This window comes from Melanotaenia boesemani, chromosome 19, assembly GCF_017639745.1.
Source record: "Melanotaenia boesemani isolate fMelBoe1 chromosome 19, fMelBoe1.pri, whole genome shotgun sequence".
Taxonomy (NCBI): Eukaryota; Metazoa; Chordata; class Actinopteri; order Atheriniformes; family Melanotaeniidae; genus Melanotaenia; species Melanotaenia boesemani.
In genome coordinates this window covers 3,607,836-3,630,153 of record NC_055700.1, presented here as the reverse complement: position 1 = coordinate 3,630,153, position 22,318 = coordinate 3,607,836, and the positions used below count along the sequence as shown (strand labels likewise).

Genomic DNA, 22,318 nt, shown 5'->3' with positions numbered 1-22,318 from the left:
GAGCATCCAGGATGCTGTTCGGCTCCGTCTCTGATGAAGTAAACATGGATCAGAACCAGATTATATACAAAAAAAGATGCAACACAGGTGAAGTAAATCAGCTCAGCTATTTGGGTGATATCTGAGAACAACTCTTAGGTCTATACAGAAACTCTAACGCTTCTTGTCCTGTTTACTAACCTTCAAACTCCTCTGAGGTTGCGGTGTTTTCACTGCAGATGATCGCCTCCAGAAGCCCCACGCAGGGCTCATTTGCTGCGGCGTTGCCTGAGTAGGCAGGTCGGTGGTCCAAGTGGTGGAATTTTCTGGTTTTTCCTTTCATCTCACTCTGGTTGTTGCGGTTCTTAATTTATTTGTAGTCTTGTGTGAGTTTCCTCCATGTGCAGCTTCACGTTGTGATAAATCTCAGCGTTCTCTAACTGAGAACTGATCATCACGAATACTTTTATATTCCGCTGCGAGCAATGTTCCCTCTAAGCTGCGCGCATGCGCAATTGCGCACTGCTCGCACATTATCGGCGCACAAGAAAATCTATGCAGCGCATAAAATAAAATTCAGTATACACATATTAAATAATATGTAATATTAGACCTAATCTAATCTAATTTATTAGACCAATAATATAGTTTTCTGTACAATTTTGTATTGTAACTCAGTGAGTGACAGGTGACAAGCCAATGATATGATAAGGGTCACTTACGCTACGCAGCCAATCATAACATTGACAGTGCTTGCATGTGTGCCCTGCCTATATGCGCCATGCAGGTTAGCTAGGTAACAACAGTGGTGGAGTTAAGAGACGCAAATGCTAACCCCTTATCATGGCGAAATGAACGGGCAGCGACACACCCACTCACCAAGCCAAAGTAAAGAAGAAATGCGGTTCTTTTAAGATGGAATGGTTGTCGGAGTATATGCAAATAGAAGAACAAGCAGTGAAACTGGGTGAGATTTTTTCTTTTTCGAGTGAGAAAGGTCTGCTCTGTAAAACATGCAGCGAAGCCAAAGTAGCAAGTGAGTTTTCGGAGGGAAAAATGTGGACTGAATGCGTCACATTCAGCAGAAAAGTCATTTGAAAGCTGTTGGAATTGTACAAAGACTCAGGATGGGACAGGGGATTGGTACATTATTGCGGGAGAGCGCAAAAGACCGACAGAAAAGAAACGAGCTGTCAAACAAAACAAAATCTGACCCCGAGCAAGTTAAAGTCAGAAGTCAGAAATCGTCTTGAACTGACACATTTGGACCAACTGATGCGCATAAAGTCAAAGCAACAAGCAGACGAAGACATCAACCTGGACAAAGTGTGCAACCATTGGAGAAGTGAGAAGGACAGACGTGAAAAATAAGGTAAAATTAAAGTCAAATTTGTGCATATTCTAGTGACATTTATTAAGATTTTTTATTTATGGATATTAATCATTAAATGCAGTTACTACTAGTTAATTTATGGGTAGTAGAAATGCTAATAAAAAACGTAGTCAACTCATTAGATATTTTTACAGACAAAGAGTTACAGGAATTTACACTGTATCACAAGCAACAGCACACGTCATTGTGCAAAATGTGAATGTTTTATTGTGAACAAAATGTTATGTGTGAAAGGTGTATATATCATTCCTTCCAGAACAGGATCCTAAGCCAGGCCACAACTGGACCTCACCTAGGACAAAGCAGGACTCTTCTCATGGCCAAAGCAGGACTCTCACATATAACATACTACACATCTCATGAATAACAAGCCATAACTTGTCTTTTTCATTTTAAGTGGGCCAAATCACTTATATTAAAAGTAAAGTAATGAAAATTGCTGCTGTAATTTGATTCTTTTAATAAGCCATGTAACTTGCTATGATCGAAGATTTTGAAGTGTGACACTGGTGTGTGGCCACAACGTGCACATCTGATGTTGCTCAAAGTGGTCCTCAGTATGCTCAGGAAGCTTGTGTGTATGCCCAGACACATGAAGAATTAGAGGGAACATTGGCTGCGAGCCTTCAAAACCTCTCCGAATGTCCTCTGTGGTGTAGACGGTTAGAAGAGCTTTGACCTCCTCGTCGGTCCATTTATCGCATGCTGTTTTGCTGTTGTCGTCCATTTCTGCAACCGTGGTTTTTAAATATGACACGAATGCGGAAATCTTGCAAGGTTATAATGGTTTTGGATTTTTTATTAGTTTTAGTTTTTATTTCGTTTTGACTTTTTATTTTTAAATTCAGTTAGTTTTAATTAGTTTTTAGAGCAAATTTTCTAGTTTTCATTAGTTTTCATTTTTTAAAAATGCTTAGTTTTAGTTTAGTTTTTATTAGTTTTAGTGTTAGTTTTTATTAGTTTTAGTGTTAGTTTCAGTTTTTTGTTTGTTTTTTCTAAATAAGAGAATTTGCCAGGTGCAATAATTCAAAATAATCAGAATAAGCACTGTATAATAAAAACTTAAGATACACTTTTTAAAAACTGTATCAGGAGGAAACATGAACAGCCATCGACAAATCAAAGTCAACAGCCCATAAGATATCAGCCTTAAGTTAAGAAAAAAGTGCAATGCTGCTTCTGAGATAGTGTGCTGGGTAAAAATCAACATAACAAACATACTAAAGACACACATCAACATAACATGAATCCATTCAAGAGACAGTTCACAGTCCTTGCATCCAGGAGTCTAAAGGAGCTCAATCATGAATAACCTCAACAACCCAACAACCTCTAGACCAGAGCTTTAATACATTCAGATGAAACTACTCATAATTAACCACATAAAGAATTAAACTGGAGGTGCAGCAACTTTAGTACAAATCACTGCAGCTGATTAACAGAAGCTCACATGTTATACTGGACATGATAAAGTGAAAGCAGTGAATATTTTAGACACTGAAAGTAAACGTGTCTGGTAGAACACAGAGCCAGACAGCTGGTTAAGATACTGATGTATAAGCTGGATGCTGGTGTGCTTTTCTTTTCTTTTCACAATTAAAAGTTTAGTCTCCCAGAAAGACCAGGAGAAACTCATCCATGCATTCATCTCCAGTAGACTGGATTACTGTAATGGTCTTTTAACAGGACTTCCTAAAAAGAGCATTAAACATCTGCAGCTCATCCAGAACGCTGCTGCTAGAGTTTTAACCAGGACTAAGAGATCTGAACACATCACACCAGTTTTGAAATCTTTACACTGGCTTCCAGTCAGTCACAGAATAGATTTTAAAACTCTTCTGATCGTTTACAAATCCCAGAATGGTTTAGGCCCAGAATACATCTGTGATATGTTCAGAGAATATAAACCTAGCAGATCTCTTAGATCCAAAGACTCTGGTCAACTAGTCCAAACCAGAGTCCAGACCAGAGACCAGACCAGAGTCCAGATGAGAATCCAGGCCAGAGACCAGACCAGAGACCAGACCAGAGCCCAGATCAGAGTCCAGACTAAACATGGAGAAGCAGCATTTAGCTGTTATGCTGTAAACAAATGGAACAAACTGCCAGTGGAGATTAAACTTTCACCAAATGTAGACATTTTTAAATCCAGGTTAAAAACATTTCTTTTCTCATGCGCCTATGCATGAAATCTGCATGTTAGCTTTTTAACTTATCTTGCTTTTAATCATTTTAATGTAATTTATTATTTTATTGTGATTCTTGCTATGTGCTGCTGCCTTTCATTATTTCTTAATATCTGTAATGCTTTTGTTTTATGTGAAGCACTTTGAAATGTCCTGTACATGAAATGTGTTGTACAAATAAACTGCCTTTCCTTCTATGCTAAACATACATAACCTACTGTCCAACACTGTAAACAAAAACTAATTTAAGCCTCTCAAATTAAGCTTTTCAAGACTTTGTGTGTCTGTATATGTAGGTCTGTTTGCGTATGTGTGTGCGTGTGTGAGACTTTGTGTGTGTGTGTAACTGACAGTGTGTCTGTGACTCACGTTCCCTCCCTATGCTGTTCGGCCTGGCTGAAGCTTATCAATCCGTGGAGGGGGGCAGAGAGGCTACCTGGCCCAGGTGCTCCTGGTTAACCTTCTTGTGCAGCTTTTCAAATGGACTTTCAGATTCGTGGTTTTTCCGTCCACATATTGAACCACCTGCTTCTTCTACAAGACACTTTATCTTTGACATGGTCATAACGAAAGAAATCCCAAATAGGACTCTCCTCGCTTTCTCCTAACTTTCTCCGTAGCATCACGCTAGCCGGCGCGGGCGGACACGCTGTTGACACGTGACGTCACGGCCGTACGACGCAGACACCTGGCGTAAATCCGGTAGAGCGAAGTAAATAGATTTCATATCAACCCCGAGGCCTTATGTATGAAATAAATTTACAAAAAACGAAGGACATTTTTACTTTCATTTTAGTTCATTTTAGTTCATTTTAGTTCGTTTTGTAAACACACAACACAGTTTCAGTTAGTTTTTGTCTTTTTAAAAACTCGTTTTTATTTTTATTTCAGTTAACGAGAATGTTTTTTAATTTTAGTTTTCATTTTTTCGTTAGTTTTCGTTAACTATAATAACCTTGCTCAGAGTAGGAGCTAAAATGCTTATAGGAACTGAGGGCCTTTACCCCTAGTTCTTATATGCACCAAAAAATGGCCTGGTTCCTGAAAAAAAGGTCGTAGGAACTTCAAAAGTGTCCTACAATCAGAAAGGGGCTATGGAGATGGGATGGCAAGTGGTACCATTTGTCCAAAGTGTTGATGAGTTTCTTAAATCCTGGATTGTTCACTGTGTTAACTGAGCACTGGTCTTTGGAGAGTAAAAAGTTATGTTTGTTCATGATATTTGTTATCTCTTGGTGTCTCTGGGAGCTGGTGGATTATTTGGTCGTGACTCACAAAAATTGAACATTTTTCTGTTTTCTTGCGTGGCGTCACAAGCAGTGATGCCACAGATTACTTGAAAAAGTAATCTGACCACTGATTACTGATTACTTCTTTAAAAAGTAATCTAGTTACTTTACTGATTACTAAGGTTTAGAAGTAACTAAGTTAGATTACTAGTTACTTTATTAGTTAAAACCCCCCAAACAAAAAAATGACAATCGATTTTTTTCGCATATACTTTACTGAAAGTGCATTAGTTACGAATGGTGACTTTACAATGTTTTGCAACTTGTAACTTTTAATTGTTTTTCACCTTCTATGAACATAGTCAGTCTCTTATTAACTTTGTAAATCATTCAGTGCTTCTTCCCTACCATCATATACATTAATTCAAATGAATAACAATAAAATAAAGCAACATCTCTCGTTAAGCATAAGACAAATCTGCATTATGTTTTACGTTTACACATGAGAAAATAATGAAATAGTAACGGACTTATTAAAAAAAAAAAATCAATTCGGTTTGGAATAGGTTCTGATGAGGGAAGTGGAGAGGCGGACCTCCCATCATGCACCAGGGTAATAAGTTTCTATATCATATTTTTTTCTAAAGTCATGTGCAGTGAATGATTTGTGTTTGTCGATTTAAAAAAGGTCAAGTTTCAGCGAAGAAAGGTAACTGCATGCTTACGAGTACATAAAATTTCTGTACCACTGTTAATGAGAAGGTGTGTTGAGTTAGATAAATACACTTTTGTCCACGGCGCTTGATTTCAAATCATATGTGAAAGGAGTGGGGAGTGCCGAAGTAACGCAGGACGAATATGAAGAGTAACGGTAATTTGATTACATTGTAGGACATCCTAACGCGTTAGATTATATTTTGTTAAAATATGTAGTCAGATTACTGTAACGCGTTACTTTGTAACGCGTTACTGGCATCTCTGGTCACAAGCCCCTGTATACACGTCTACATGAACAAGCGCAAATGTCACCTGTGGCTTGGCTGGGGGAGGGCAGCTATTTTCGCCTCATCGAGCAAGTTCCATAAAAAATGATGGAGAAGGAGCCACGTCGCCTCCCGTGTGTCCAGCTCTTAACTTGAGAGGTGTTTGCAACTTGGCCTGAAAGCAGTCGGGGCTGTGGGAGGAGTCTGCAGCAGAGCTCTGCAATGCCAGTGGAGCTCAATTTACAGCTGAAAACAGCACAAGAGTAAACTGAGAAGGAGCAAATAATCAGATCATTTCATTTTTATGATCGTTGAAAACCCAGATCGTAATTGAGATTAATCACCCAGCCATACTGCTCAGACTCCTTCTCCACTAGTGAGGTGACGTTCCACGTACCTAGAGCTAGCTTCTACAGCCAAGGGTTGGACCACCGCGGTTCCCACCTTCAGCCGCTGCCCAGCTCACACTGCACCCGACCCCTGTGGCCACTCCCAAAAGTGGTGAACGCACAAGAAAGAAGGCCCATGTCAACATTTCAGATTGAGTCTAACCAGACCTCATGGACAAAGGCCCGGCTAACCCGTGTCCAGGTAAGGGAAATGTAGGCCTACTATTACTGATCTTCATAGAGGTCTTTTTAAACAACAGCAACTATACAGTGACAAAAAACCACAACAAAAAAAAGACAGAAAATTACTTAATAATGCAAATTAGGGAAGAAAAATCTATATTCTAATAAAATGAAGGAAAAATGGAAATTGAACAAAGGGGAGAAAAAAATTCTATAAATAAGTAACTCAGTGGTGCTAACTCAGCATATGTGTGTTTCACTAAGTTTCAGGGGCCTCTTTAACAGTGTAAAGGTGCTAAGCCTGTTGCTTAAAGTGCCTGAACTGTTGCTAATGGGAACTTTTCCTGACGCATCGTCATCGCTGTCATACTTTTGTACAAAAGCCAAGTCCAAGCCATCTTTGTCGTTTTGTTCTTTTATTACTTAAAGTGCTCAATAAATCCATAAGTTGCAGTTCTCACCGACCATTCCCAATGTACAAGTATTACCTATCCATACAGCCACGTGTTTCATTCTTCTGTCCAACATTAAGGTGTAAGGATTGAGTGGACCATCAATGAATGAATAATGAACGGTCAAAAACTGTGTTCACCTTCCTACCAGCAACACCTGTCACCTGCAGAAAGGTTCCCACTTAAATAAGCAGCGACATAGGCTACACATGCTACCACCTAGTGCCCAAACTAAATATATATACAAGCACTTAAAATGGCTCCTACAAACAGTGTGAACTAGTGTGTGAATGCCTTTAGTCTGTGTCTGTTTTATGTCTGGAGAGAGGGAGGATTCATAAGAATGCAAACTTTTAAAGATACTGTATATAACTATGCTACTATAAACGAGGACAACCTCCTATAGCTCTGTCTCTCTCTCTCGCTCTCTCTCTCTACAGTAGTAGCGGTTTAAAAGTTCCCCTGTTTCCATGATGGGTCCTTGACTGGCTCTTGACTGGTCCTTGACTGGTCCTTGACTGATCCTTGGCCGATCCTTCACAGGTCTGTGGGGGTAATGTAATCCCCCGCAATGACGTCGTCAGCGAGGCTCTGCCCCTAAGCAGCCCAAGTAAAAAAACAGCTGCAATCCCTCTTTTGTCCACGGGGAGGAGCAGTGATTTGATCTTGCTGCTCTCTAAACAGTTTATAATGAGCTGTGTCGCTCATTTGTTGCATTTTTGCCAACATTTAAAAAATGATTTGATTTGAAAATGGCGTCAAATAAATGTATCAAAAAAGCCGACATGTGTAGCTAATGGTGTTATGAGGCAAAGCACAACCTCCTCAAGTCGGCTAAGTGGTGAATGTCACTAGCAGCGAGCTTTCTAAACATCCCGAGGAGCGCTGCCAGCGGTCATTTGACTGCAACGTAAGTTATTCACAGTGGGGGTTGATACAGCTGCTGCATAACTGAATATTGACAAAATCATAACGTAATATCGGCAGGTAAAAATAACATAATACTGATAATGTGTAAAGCAGGGATCACAAAAGTCCGGACCCAGCCCAACCTATATTCTGAATTAGGCCTCAAAGTGCTATTATCCTAAGTAGATAAGTAAATAAATGGTTTATACTGTGAAATGAAGTGTCCCTGGATTTTATTCATAGCGATCTAGTGATAAAACGTGATAAAACGTCATACAGCTGTGTCTCAGCGGTGGGACAGCTGCCTGCCCGCTGTCTGAAGCAGGCACATGCGCAAAGGCTGGTAGGAACGACAGGAACCAGCAGCCTATCAGCACACAGGGTTTGTGATCTTACAGCCAATCAGAAGCAGAGTAGGGCGGCCATTTATTACAACTCCATAGCCGTGATATACGACAGTTTGGCTGAGAAAGAGTCTCCCTGAGCGGCTCTGTGGAAGTTTAGACGTGCTAAACTGCTCGTAAATATTGATGTGTTTACTTTTCCAAACAAGTAAGCAGGTAAAACTATAGACAACAACTATATAATAAAAGTCCTAAAATACCAGGTTCAGCCGTTTAGTTTTTAATACACTATAAGCATGGTAGCGTGACTGGCGGTCATCAAAAGACCGCTGGCGACGCTTCCAGTGTTTAACACTAGAAAACCCAGAGATTTCTTATCCCTCTACCATGCCCAGAGTACAACCAAAAGGCTGCCCGGTTTGAAATTAACAATTCAATGGCCAACAATTAGCACCTTTACATTTGTAAACACAGCCATTACCTGACGTTAGCTGTTCAAGCATACTCCTTGGGGGGAGGAGTGTGCTTGAAAAGAGCCTTGTGGACTGTGCTTTCAACTGTGCTGTTTTCACTCACCACAAACGGTATTTGTGCTTTTGACCATTTCTCACATTTTCATGTACCCTTTATTGAGCATTGGTCATGTGAGTTTTCATCGTCATCACACTATTGTACGCCCAGCTTGCTTTCAAGTGAGAGCTTATCACGTTTCTGTTTCCACAAAGGAAAGCATAATCAAGTATTTCAAATGAGAGATAATTACATTCCTTTTGACCTGGGAACAGAAAAGCAAAATCAATTTAATGTTCCTCACTTCCTAATATGGTGCAACAAGGTTCACAGTCCTCAATGTTTTTAGTAAAAAAAAAAAAAAATTAAAAAACACCTTACTAACAGGGTGGAATGGAACATAACAGAGTGGAACAGAATATAACAGGGTGGAAAATATTTGTTCCCAATTCCAAATAAAAACGCTTCATGGCCAGATGATCAGCAATGAATAAAGATATTTCTACAGTGATCCAGATTTTTTGTTTGTCGTTTTTTTTGTTTTACATTTTAGATTTTGTAAGAGATGGGTGTGTTTTAACAACAGCAGTTTTATCCGTGACTTTAATCGATAATTATTATCATTATCCAGTGTATAAAAATGTTGGTGTAAAAACGCCAAAGATAGATAAGCATGATGCTGAACTTCGTGGTCTTAGCTCCTGGTTTGGTGTGTCTTGTTCTGTTTATTATCATTCTGAAAGGTATACCAAGTTGTGGGCTGCATATATGCAGCCCACAACTTGAACAAAGGCTAAATTCCTCAACATTCGCACTTGCTCCATAAAATTACCATCTCCAAGGCTCCTCCACCACCACTTTGACTATGGATTGATAAGTAAATGAGCCGCAGTTTTGTAATTGTTGCATTGTCAAAACAGTTCTGTTAGTGTTGTCACACAAAATTCAGTAGACTAGTTGGTTCCTATGCAGTGAATTTACATGTTATTACAAAAATACACAATAATAAAATAGGTAAGTGGTAACACAAAACTGGGTCACTTGTTCAGCTGCCTCATTGCGGCTCATTTACGTATCAATCCACAGTCAAAGTGGTGGTGGAGGAGCCTAAGAGATGGTAATTTTCTGGAGCAAGTGCGAATGTTGAAGAAGGCGCATGTTCAAGTTGGGGGCTGCATACAGTACCTTTTGGGATGGTAATCAGAGCGTGTCGGGGAATAGCCCACCTGGAGGGGTGACGTAATCGGGATTCCCGGCGAGCAGGAAGTCGCAGCACAGCGAGTGTTGGATGTCCCCCCGCGATTAGACACATTGAAGTGGAAGAAATTATCTCCGATCCTGCGTGGGGCTTTTATCTGTCGCCCTGTCTTCTTATGGAGGTGAAATAAATAATATGAGAATAAAATAACCCTTCCTAGCTACCTCAAACAGATTCTGTGTTGCTTGATCCAAATCTGATTTGTCTATGTTAATAATGCTAATATTAAAAGATTAATCAGTATGATAAATACATCCTATTGAGAATAGAGCTAGGGGCTGTGATCCAGTATTTGAAAGGTTTTATTAACCTACTAGCATTCATTTCTGAATAAAACAATTGGCAGCGCACAAGCATGTTACAATTTCACATTCCACGTCAAACGATGATTATGTATTAAGTTTTATGCATTTTTATGAATTGTGACTGGCCATCAGAGGTGCTTTGAGTGGCGCCTCTGCCGGTCAGTGTAAATTCAGATAAAATCTGACAGACTACGGGCGATGAGAAGTCTGTGAGAGAAGCGCCATCTTCTGGGTCTACCCTATATTACAAGGAATGGGTGGAGTTTGATTAAAACATCGACACTCCCAGGAGAAGGAGGGGGCCTCTCTGGCGGCTGGAAGTTGGAAGGCAGCTGGCTGGAACTGGAATGGAACTGGGCTGGAAGCCGGCAGGTATTCGGCTGGCTTTCAGCTTGGATGGGAACTTTTAAACCGCTACTACTGTATATATATATATATGTATATATATATATACATATATATATATATAAATTTTATTATTTTTTAAAGCATTAATTACAAATGTTGTGCTCTCGCCCCTTCTTATACGCACGTTGACAAGTGACATCACGCCCACGTGCTCATTGACCCAGTTTCCAGTTGGAGGGCAAGAAAAGCCGGAGCCCTCCACTGTTAGAAGTTGACAGCAAGTTACGCTAAATCTAAATCTCGCCCTGAAATATTATTAAATCAGTATGGTTAACACGTGTAGCGCTGTAGGCTGCACAAATAGACGAAAGAAGGACAGTCATGTCAAATTTCACAGGTTTCCATTTTAAAGATACTGTATATAACTATGCAACTATAATCGAGGTAAACTTCCTATCTCTCTCTCTCTCTCTCTCTTTCTCTCTCTCTCTCTAATTACAAGTGTTTTGCTCTCTCCCCTTCTTATATCATGCAGCCAGGTTAATTAGTAAATAGAAACTAACTTTAAAGGTCCCATATTATACACTTTATTCCCAATCTGAGACCATTCATTAATATCTAAATGAAATATTTCCGCCATGGTATGGACAAATCGACCCTCAGTTTGAGTGCAGCGGCTTCTCTTCACCTCCCTCTTTTTAGCAGCTTCAGAAATGTGCCGTTTATGGTGGGCGGAACCCTGGTGGAGCAGCTCAGCTGTTGGCTCCGCCCATCGCATCGCCCGTCATGAGGTGATTGACAGGTTAGGCCTTAGCGGTTACTAGACGCTGATTACAGCGTAGTGAAGGATAAACAAACGCCGGAACACCGGAACCCATTCCTGAAGAAGTTCGAGCAAGAAGACTAACAGGACGTTAGTGAAAGCTAGCTAAGCTCATCAATCTGATGCACAATGGCACCGGATACAAACAGTAGAAACAGTGACTTGGCTACATTTACAACAGTGCTAATATATTTTCAAGCTATCAGACTAATAAGGCCGAAACGATAAAATAACTGCCAGCTCTTACCTCTCCAGCTGTGTCACGGACAGTTGGTATTGAACCTGGCTTCAGCTTCAAACGGTTGGCGAAGCCTGCTTTCCATGCCCCCATGTTGTGGAAACAGTCCTCTTTGAAATGCTGGCCACAGACATGCAAAACCTTTGGAAGTTTTCCGGGTACATTTCCTCCAAAAATAAAATTAATCCACTCAGTCCTCGTGGGTTCAGTGGATGGAAGTAAAAAAACGTTTTCGTGTTCATTTATGCAGCCACAAACAGAACAGTGCTTCTGTCGCTTAGCCATGTTCGCTAACGAGGGTTGCCGAAGAGGGAAAAACACTGGGCGCTAGGTGATTTTTAGAGGGTGGGCTTTGAGAGCCGGTAAGCGGGTCCATCGCTCTGTGGGGAGTGGTTATTGTCCCTTATGACGTCATAACGTACACGCTTTCAAACAAGCTCATTTCAGCGCTTACTTCCCTAGAGGTGGAGCAGGGGGGAGAGAGAGCGCCTGAAAGAGTTTCACACTTACGGGTCTCCTACACATGCGGGGGGACCAGTATGACTGTTCCAAAACCATTAAAAAGTGAATTTTGCATAATATGGGACCTTTAAGTGTCTTATTCTGTGCTGTGAAATTGTGGGTATCAATCAACATTACTCAGCATCGCCACCTACAGTTGGGGACTGTAAACAGACAGCATTACGCTGCATAAAATTATCTTTAAAATAAAATACATGCAAGTTTTCCTTAATAACTTGCCTGTGGAGAGGCCACTGAAAACAAGCCCACGACGCACTTTTGGGTTAGAACCCACCAGTTGACAATCAGACCAAAGCTATGTGTGCCATCTACACTTACCTGAACAGACGAGATTCAAAGTGGAGACATCATAACCTGGTGTTGCACATTCCTTCAGAGGAGATCCAGACTTAACACAGTCAGGGTCGATCCACCACACAGATCTGTATGAGGTCTCCCTTCTCTCTCCCACAGAAACAGCAGAACCACAGTCCAGATGTTCACAGATAACAGCTGCAGTTTCCAGGGTCCATCTAAAACAATCCGTTGGTCTCCATTCTCCCAGTTTCATCTCCAGTCTACCTGCACAGCGACTGGCTCCACCCACCAACCTGACATCATCAGGATCTGAACAGAGATCAGAGAGTCATCAGTAAAAGAACAAAGTGAGTTTGATGAGAAGAGAAATGAAGCAGATCAAAGCTGCAGCTCCTCTTCTACCTGAGCAGGTGAGTCCAGCAGCTCTGCCAGGTGAGCAGGTGTTTCTATCAGAGTCTGAGCTTCTACAGTCCAGCAGAGCAGACTCATGGCCTCCACACTGGAACTCTTTGGTCCACATGGGAGCCCCCCCTTCTCCATAGAGCGCCACCTGGAGGACTGAAGGAGGCCCACAGCCGAGCTCCCTGCAGACCACCTCTGCATCCTGCTGGTCAAAGTCAGCTTCACACACTGAGGACCAGGTCTGGTCAGACTTCACCTCCAGTCTGCCTGAACACACACTGGATCCATTCAGCAGCCTGACAGAGTCTGGACACATCACACACCATCACACACACAGTTACAGCATGATGAGGAGGAACTACTTTTTATAAATGGATCATTTTACACATCAAGAAGAAGAACAGATGATGGAATCATGAACCAAAGAAATCTGAATTCTTTCTTAGTTTCAGTTCCTCTGTCAGATGGTGGGGAGGATGCTGGTCAGGCCTGGCAGGCCCAAATGTGTGGTGAGGGTCTACTGGGAACATCTGGTGAAGTCTCTTGTCAGAAAGACCTTCAACTCAGTTTTACTCTGTCCCCCTCCTGGATGATCAAGCTTCTTACCCTCTCTCTAAGGGAGAAGCCAGCAACCTTTCAGAAGGAAACTCATTTCAGCCGCTTGTATTCTTGACCAGTAAATCTAGATCTTCTCTTTTCAGCTCAGCTCCTTCTTCACCACATCAAACTGATGCAAAGTCCAAATCACTGCAAACACTGTACTGATCCACCCGTAGATCTCTTGCTACATCCTTACCTCACTCCCGAACAAGACCCAGAGATATTTAAATTCTCCACTTGGGACAGGATCTCATTCCCGACCTAGGGGAACACTCCACACTTTTCCAGCTGAGGACAATGGTCTCAGATTTGGAGGTGATGATTCTAAACCCAGCTGCTTCACACTTGGCTGGGAATTGGTCCAATAAGGGTTGAAGATCATGGCCTGATGAAGCCAACAGAACCAAAACTTCTGCAACAAGTAAAAACTCAATCCTGAGACCACCAAACCAGATCTCCTCAACACCTCGACTGATCCAAGAAATTCTATCCATGAAAGTTATTTACAGAATCAGTGACAAAGGGCAGTCTTACAGAAGTCCAACCCTCAATGGAAAGAAATCCATCTTACTGCTAACAATGCAGACCAAGCTCAGGGAGCAAGGAAGACTGAACAGCTTATACAAGGGGGTCCGGTACTCTATACTCATGAAGTTGACGTCAGCAGCCCACCATCCACTGTACACAGTATTCGTGGTGCACTGATTTCTCCTCCTGAGGCACTGGACAGTGGAGCAGCCATTCACGGCCTCTCCAAACTCCCCCTCCCCTCCAATATCTGAGTTTCTGCCTAAAAAAAGCCCCACTCTGCTTAACCTGCTAATACCCGTTAGCTTTCTCCAGAGTCCCACAGACCAAAAAGGCCTGGTATGGACTCGTTCTTCAGCTTGACGACATCCCTCACTGCAGGTGTCCACCAATGATTTCGGGGATTACAGCTACAACAGGCACCAATCACCTTACAGGCACAGCTCCGGTCAGCCACATCAACATTGGAGGCACTGAATGCAGCCCACTCAGACCCAATGTCCCCCACCTGACTCAGGACACGGTTGAAGCTCTGCTGGAGGTGGGAGTTAAAGATCTTTCTGACAGGAAACTCCACCAGACGTTCCCAGCAGAACTTCACCATTCGTTTGGCCTCCAAAACTCACAAAGTAGAACAAGGGGGTCCCCAGAAGGAGTGTTCTTCAACACTCCATCAAAGAACTCCAGAAAGGGAGGGGACTCTGAACTGCTGTTTACAGCATAGACACAATCAAGGTCAGGACCTGTCCCTCCACCTGAAGCCAAAGGAAGGCTACCCTCTCGTTCACCTAAATGTACTGGCACCAAACTGGGGGGCAATAAGTATGCCCACACCTGCTTGATGCCTCTCATCGGAAGATATTTTAGATTGCAGGTTTATTGTAACTCGTGTTCTGTTTCAGATGTTGCTGTGGCTCATTGAACAACATTTCTGACCGTCCGGCTGCTCCGGAGCAAAGCTGATGACTGGTGGAAAAAAGTTGTTCCCAGTTTTACCGATGAGCAGAGGATAGAGAATTTCCGTATGTCTAGAGACATTTCAAAACATCTGTCACCGCCTGAGGCTGCACTGGAGAGGATGGACACAACCACCTGCTGCAGATACTGAAGGAACTGGAGTGTGTGCAGCCTTGGGGGCGGCGTGGCTCAGCAAGGTAGAGCGGTTATCTCGTAACCCGAGGGTTGCCGGTTCGATCCTCGGCCAAGTCGAGTTCATGTCGAGGTGTCCTTGGGCAAGATACTGAACCCCTAATTCCTCCTGATGGGTCGTGCATGGCAGCTTCCGCCATCAGTGTGTGAATGTGATGTATCATGTGAAGCGCTTTGGGTATCGTTCCAGGTACAGTAAAGCGCTATATAAATACGGACCATTTACCATTTGATGTTTTACCTCCTGCCTTCCAACTAATCACAACACACCTCTTCATAATAAGCATCATGTTCTGGAAGTTGGACAGACAGAACATACATGTATACATGATGTAGAAAAAAGAAAATGTTCCATAGAAAATGCATCATTTGTTCACTTCTTTTGTTATGTGCAAAATAAAGATCTCATCACCTGCTTTTAAGCTTTGTGTGCATTATGGAATCTATCAGTAGCAAAGGTGAAGGAGTCATCTGTCACTGGAGGGTTGGTTGTGACTGACTTATTGTAGTAAAGATCGGGTTGTGGGTGTGTTGGACTGAGCCTCCGTGACTGTGTGAGGGAAGTGACGTAGGGAAGCGAGGGTTATTTCCGGTTTTTTAGACTCAAGTGAAACACGAGGCATGCTGAATAAGCTCTCCCTTTGCCCACGGGAATGTTCTACAGAGTTGATGACAGTTTGTTTGTTACCCTGAGTGTTTAGTTGATGAAGAAAGTGAGGATCTCCTGTTCTATCTGTTATATGTGATCCGAGCTAAGTTAACCTCAGGCATTTATTTGTAGTAGGAGGACGTCTCTGTTTAGGTGAATATGTATGTGTTAGACAGCAGACACTTCAATAAGTTTGTCTGTATATCCGTGTCAGTTACTTAACGCAGATTAACAGTTTAGTTTGGAAAGGAGACACACAATGTCATGTGGGGAGGGCGTGAGCGGCACGCTCTCTTATAGACATATACCCGCAACGACCACTAGATGGCGCCAATGCGCTGGTACAACCAGCCAGAGTGCTCCTCAGTTTAATGCTGACATTATGTGGGGATTAGTTATGTTTATCTAAGTTAAGTCAGGCCTGCTGATTTAAGTGCTATTGTTTAGTGCAGGTCTGTTTAAGGATATATGTTTGTAATCTTCATGTTTGTGTTTGTGTCCCATTGAGACCAGCTACTGATTAGAATCTGCTCATTGTTGCAGAACTGTTAAGACACTGCTGAGTGGAACACCTGTCAATAAACAGAGCTGGGCTCACAGTTCAAGAAAGATCCTCGCATGCGCCTCCTTCCTGTATCCTGACCGATACACCATCTTGTTACCATAAAGCACCTAAACGAACTGGCTGACCCCTCTACCTATACAACACTTATGGTTTAGAAGAATTATGAGGACATACAGTCACACAAAATTAGCAATTTATCAAGGTTAAAATGTAGAAAGAGGTGGTAAGATGTTTACAGGTGTGTACTTTTATAAGTGTCCACAAGTATTTGATGCCAGACCTTCGTTAAACTTCATCCTGTGATATGCAGCATTTTAAGGAGTTGATAAACTGGAATGTAATGCACACCTGAGGATTAAGACTTAAAACATAGTGAGCAAAAATGGATTATTTAATATTTCATAGCTATTATTGGTTAATAACTACTTAATAGATTTATTAGCTAATATTTAATAGATGTGGCCAAACCACATCTAACTGACAAAACTGAAAACTTCTGACTCTTTACAAAGTCATTTATTTTTATAGTGAATACAGAAATGCAGAAATAACTATTTACATGTGCTATGATGATGCATATCACTTTGGCTTTTCTTGCCATCCTGTCCAGTACATCCAGAGACCCTCCATCACAGATCTCTGCTGGCTTCAGCTCTGCCCGTCTTCTGCCTTCTTTGTGCCGGTTCCTGAAAGACCTGCAGCATGTTGGAGCTGCATCGCTTTGCCTCTGCTGTTCAGCATCTAACAGCTTGTCCTGCACAGCAGCCAGAAGAGTGTCAGCCCTTTTTCTATTTCATGGAAAAAACAGGGAGAGTGGAGACAGGTGCTTAACACACAGCAACTAAAATAAAACATTTTGAAGTGTAATATAGTGACACTCAACAAGACACATGTACAATGGAATAGGATGTTTTTTTACCAGGTCTAGGGGGGCAGAGGGTGCTGGCAGCTGGCTGGTGCTGCTGATGGTGGTTGACGCCGATTCTGGTTTAGTTGCTGAATGGATAAACATTTTAGAATAAAAAACAAGTTATTAATATGAAGGATGGCTAATAAAACTAACCTTTTCATTATAATATATAGTGTAAAATCCTCAATTGTCCAGGGGTGCACAAGTTGTAATAGCAGTCATTTCAACTGGAATTAAACATTAAAAAAAGTTTAAGTCCAGTTGAAATGACTGAGCCTGCTATTACAATCAGTTCTGTGTGGCTCTATCAGTTCCTCTTTATCCATTTAAACCAGTATCTGTATATGAGCATACATGGTCTGTTTACATTTGACTTTTATCTCCATTAAATCAAGAGCAGAGATTTTTATATGTGTGGCAGGATGGTGTTTCCCTCCAGGCCACTGTGGGGCGTTGGGCTTTTGATATTATGACACACTGACGAAGCAGTAGTGCTGAGTATTTAAGCCCAGGTGTAGTGTATTATACTCTACTCTTCTTCCTCTGCCTTCATGGTGGTGTGTCCGTGTACTTTGGTCGGCGTGGCAGCTTTGGTCACACTATCTGGAACTAGCACGGCGATCTCCTGTGTGGGAGAAGTGTTTGTGGCGTGGGGCGTTCAGGTGCAGTACCGCTAGTGTGTGAGGGAGAGCGCCATTTGGTTTCCCTCCGTCCCCTCCGGGATTCACTGACGCTGCACTGGTGGGTGCTGGACATTACAGATCTTCGGTCGGAGTCATTAATCCCTGGCGGCCTGCTGTTTTGGCTTTACACAGGCTACGTTTTGGTTTTAAGAGACTTTGCAGGAGCAATCAAGTGTTCGTACATCTGGACCTCCTGGATCCATTTTTTATTGCAAATTATACAGTTTTATTTTTTATTCTTTTGTGGGCATTTTTAATTGTTTTATAAAGTTTATATTGTTTGTTGTGGGTTTTTAACATTTTTTTTGTATGCAGGTGCTGGGACCCGAGGCAGCTCCCCTTATCCTGGTGGTGGCTTTTCTTCAGCGTGTAGAGCAGTGATTCCCAAGCAGGGGTACTTGTACCCCTAGTGGTACATGAGCACATTACAGGGGGTACGTGTAAACATTTGATATTTTATTTACCAGATGATGGGTACACGTGAGTCATTCCACAGCATCAAAAGGAAAAAGTAGGGCTGGAACGTGTTATGCTTAATGAATACCCAAAATGAATAATAAAGCAAGCTTTTATCTATCAAAAGAGCAGAAAAGCACAAACAACATGTGGGAAAGACTAGAGCAGGACGGCCATCTGCATGATGATCCGCTACTGAGAGAGCAAAGACACGGTCGCAGACAACAGTCATAAGGCAAGAATGCCACAGTCAGACATGGATAAATTGCTGAAATGTCCCGTTGCTCTGGATTCAGGACAGGGTTCAGTGGAGTCCAAGAAAAACAAAAAAGAGGCCAAACCTAAACAAAGGCAGTACAGTGAAAACTATATTTTGTATGGATTCACTTCTACGTCTGCAGACCTGCCACAGCCTCTGTGCTTATTTGTGGGAAATCCTGGCAAATAGCTAAATGAAGCCAGCACATTTACAGCGACACCAGAGCAGCAAACACTCAGGACGTATTGCAAAACAGAGACTTTTTACAAAGGAAAGTTGTCTGAATTTAGGCCAGGTCAGACTGTAATGGTGAATACTACGTCTGCATCAAGCAGAGCACTGGAGGTATCTCACATTTCATCGCTTCTTGTGGCTAAATCAAAAAGCCTCACTGAATCGTTGAAGAGCTCATTCTCCCTGTAGCGAGTGTCATGGCTGAAATTATGATGAACAGGAAAGCAGCTGACACACTAAAAAAGTGTGTCGAACAACACTGTGTCTCGTCGGATCAACGGCATGTCAGTTAATATTACTGGAAAAGTGGTGAAGAAAGTTAAACAAGCCGGTCAGTTCGCTTTGCAGCTGGATGAAATGACAGATGTGAGTGGAGATGCTCAGCTCCTGGCCCAGGCGTGTCGGAGTTAAACTAGCATGTTTTATTTTGTAAAAGGCTGCCAGGAAAGACAACTGGAGAAGAAATGTTCCTGCCTTTTCAAAGAACATGATCTGCAGCGGAACCTGCAGCCACATCTGTACTGATGGCTGCAATGGGAAGTGTGAAGGGACTGTTTGAACACAGAGATAAGGTAAACCTCAACATTAAATGGGTTGTATTATTCATCGCGAAGAACTGGCTAGTAAGAGGGTTTGTCCTGAGTTAGGTGCTGTTATGGATGATACTATGAAGATAACAAACTTTAAGAAACCCTCTCATGAGGTGAGGACGACGCAGAGCACGAGCAGCTTTGCTCCACAAACGTGCGCTGCTGTCACGTTGAAAACGTTACTGAGACTTTATGAACTTCACAGTGAAGTTTTGATGTTCTTGAAGGAGCATCTGCATCCTCTTGCTATGGTGTTGGATGCCAAGTCGGTGGCACACCTGGCATATCTAGCTGATGTGTTTACCAAACTTAACCAGCTCAACCAATCACTTCAGAGGAAGGAGTCACTCATCCTGAAAATGACAAAGTGAAAGGACTCGCCAAGAAGCTCAAACTACGGGAGAGGAAATGTGATGAGGGAGATGTGAGCTGCTTCCCACTACCTGATGGTCATCTTCCCACCACTGATGTTGCCCGAGGTCCGTGGTCAAACTAAACACATCTGTCCAAACTCAGCATTGATTTTAGCCGGTATTTTCAGGACATTGAAGAAAAGTCAGAAAGACTGGACTGGGTGAGAACAGTGACCTCTCTGCAAGGCTGCAGGAGCATCTGATGGATTTATGGTCTGACCGCAGGAAGAAAATAGATTTGCTGAAAAGACATAGAGTTTTGGTGCGATGTGGAGAAGGAACATCCTGAACTGGGAAAACATGCACTGCTTGAACTTTTAACGTTTGGTTCTACCTGTATGTGTGAGGTGAGCTTCTCAGCTTGACACACATGAAAACCGATCAGAGGAACAGCTGGAAACAGCAGTTTCTGCCCTCACATCTATCAGAGCTTATCACAGAGAAGCAAGCTCAGGTGTCTCATTACAGCTCAGCTGAACGATTAAAACAAAGTAAAACGTACATATTTTATAATTTTATTTTATTTTTTTTGTATTTTGTTTCTGATTTTCTAAATTTAAATGTCTGTTTAAAGAGGACTTATTTCAAAGAGCTCTGGTTTTTATTATTTTATGTAGAATATATTTATTTATTTTGGATTGCTTATTCACTTTCATGGCAACATATTTATATTTATGTTTAATTTGAATTGAATAGAACAAAATGCCTGAGAATTAAAAATTTGTGAGATTTAATGAAATTATTTTCATTTAATAATAAGTTGTACATTCTACTTTTGGAAAATCATCAACACATTTGACTAAGGCGGTACTTGTGGTATGACAAAATGGCTCAGGGGGTACACAAGTCAAAGAAGTTTGGAAAAAGCTGGTGTAGAGCACGGGTGGTTTGGTTTGTTTCTCCTCTTTGGTTTGATGCTGCTGCTGGTCCCAGCCCCAAACTTTTAGTAAGATTGTTTTTTATTTACTTTTTGCCGAATAAACTGTGTTTATAAACTGAACTGTTTCTGCCCTGTGGTGAAATAACGAATCAGCGAGCCTAAGAGCAATAAGAATAAGTGTTTCCAGAGATAGTCCTTTGTCTGGGTGGCGTTGTTGAACAACATTTCCCCGTGGCTATTTACTGGCCACTTAGACCCATCAGCTACTTCATATCACCACATATGCATTAAAGCTGTTTTATTTACCTGATCGATGCAGCAAGGTGTGCTGGTGGCAGCAGGAGCATCCAGGATGCTGTTCGGCTCCGTCTCTGATGAAGTAAACATGGATCAGAACCAGATTATATACAAAAAAGATGCAAAACAGGTGAAGTAAATCAGCTCAGCTATTTGGGTGATATCTGAGAACAACTCTTAGGTCTATATAGAAACTCTAACGCTTCTTGTCCTGTTTACTAACCTTCAAACTCCTCTGAGGTTGCGGTGTTTTCACTGCAGATGATCGCCTCCAGAAGCCCCACGCAGGGCTCATTTGCTGCGGCGTTGCCTGAGTAGGCAGGTCGGTGGTCCGAGTGGTGGAATTTTCTGGTTTTTCCTTTCATCCCACTCTGGTTGTTGCGCTTCTTAATTTATTTGTAGTCTTGTGTGAGTTTTCTCCATGTGCTGCTTCGCGTTGTGATAAATCTCAGCGTTCTCTAACTGAGAACTGATCATCGCCAATATTTTTATATTCCGCTGCGAGCCTTCAGAACCTCTCCGAATGTCCTCTGTGGCGTAGACGGTTAGAAGAGCTTCAACCTCCTCGTCAGTCCATTTATCGCATGCTGTTTTGCTGTTGTCGTCCATTTCTGCAACCGTGGTTTTTAAAAATGACACGAATGCGGAAATCTTGCAAGGGGTGTAGCTACCAGTCACCAAAAACCTACCTCATGAGGGTTTCTATGGAACCTCAAAAAGACCCTACCTCGGAGTAGGAGCTAAAATGCTTATAGGAACTGAGGGCCTTTACCCCTAGTTCTTATATGTCCGAATGCACAAAAAAATGTCCTGGTTCCTGAAAAGGTTATAGAAACTTTAAAAGGTTCCTACAATCAGAAAGGGGCTATGGAGATGGGATGGCAAGTGGTACCATTTGTCCAAAGTGTTGATGAGTTTCTTAAATCCCGGATTGTTCACTGTGTTAACTGAGCACTGGTCTTTGGAGAGTAAAAAGTTATGTTTGTTCATGATATTTGTTATCTCTTGGTGTCTCTGGGAGCTGGTGGATTATTTGGTCGTGACTCACAAAAATTGAACATTTTTCAAACAGTGTGAACTAGTATGTGAATGCCTTTAGTCTGTGTCTGTTTTATGTCTGGAGAGAGGGAGGATTCATAGGAATGCAAACTTTTAAAGATACTGTATATAACTATGCTACTGTAATCGAGGAGAACTTCCTATAGCTCTCTCTCTCTCTCTCTCTCTCTCTCTCTCTCTATATATATATATATATATATATATATATATATATATATATATATATATATATATATAGCATTAATTACAAATGTTGTGCTCTCTCCCCTTCTTATATCATGCAGCCAGGTTAATTA

General features: G+C 41.9%; 2 protein-coding genes and 2 long non-coding RNA genes across 4 annotated transcripts in view; all 4 read right to left on the bottom strand.

The window, feature by feature from the left end:
- Positions 1-22,318, bottom strand: part of LOC121629681 (scavenger receptor cysteine-rich type 1 protein M160-like) — a 530,109-nt gene that overhangs the window by 477,677 nt on the left and 30,114 nt on the right. The window lies entirely within an intron of this gene.
- Positions 1-22,318, bottom strand: part of LOC121629683 (scavenger receptor cysteine-rich type 1 protein M130-like) — a 40,388-nt gene that overhangs the window by 3,619 nt on the left and 14,451 nt on the right. The window lies entirely within an intron of this gene.
- Positions 588-13,086, bottom strand: LOC121629686. The gene is made up of 3 exons (XR_006008414.1): positions 12,751-13,086; positions 10,919-10,921; positions 588-597 (listed from the first exon to the last, which is right to left on the bottom strand). It is a non-coding gene; the product is annotated as an uncharacterized LOC121629686 (long non-coding RNA).
- LOC121629687 lies at positions 16,763-21,588 on the bottom strand. Its single transcript, XR_006008415.1, has 4 exons — positions 21,187-21,588; positions 20,973-21,037; positions 17,161-17,237; positions 16,763-17,029 (listed from the first exon to the last, which is right to left on the bottom strand). It is a non-coding gene; the product is annotated as an uncharacterized LOC121629687 (long non-coding RNA).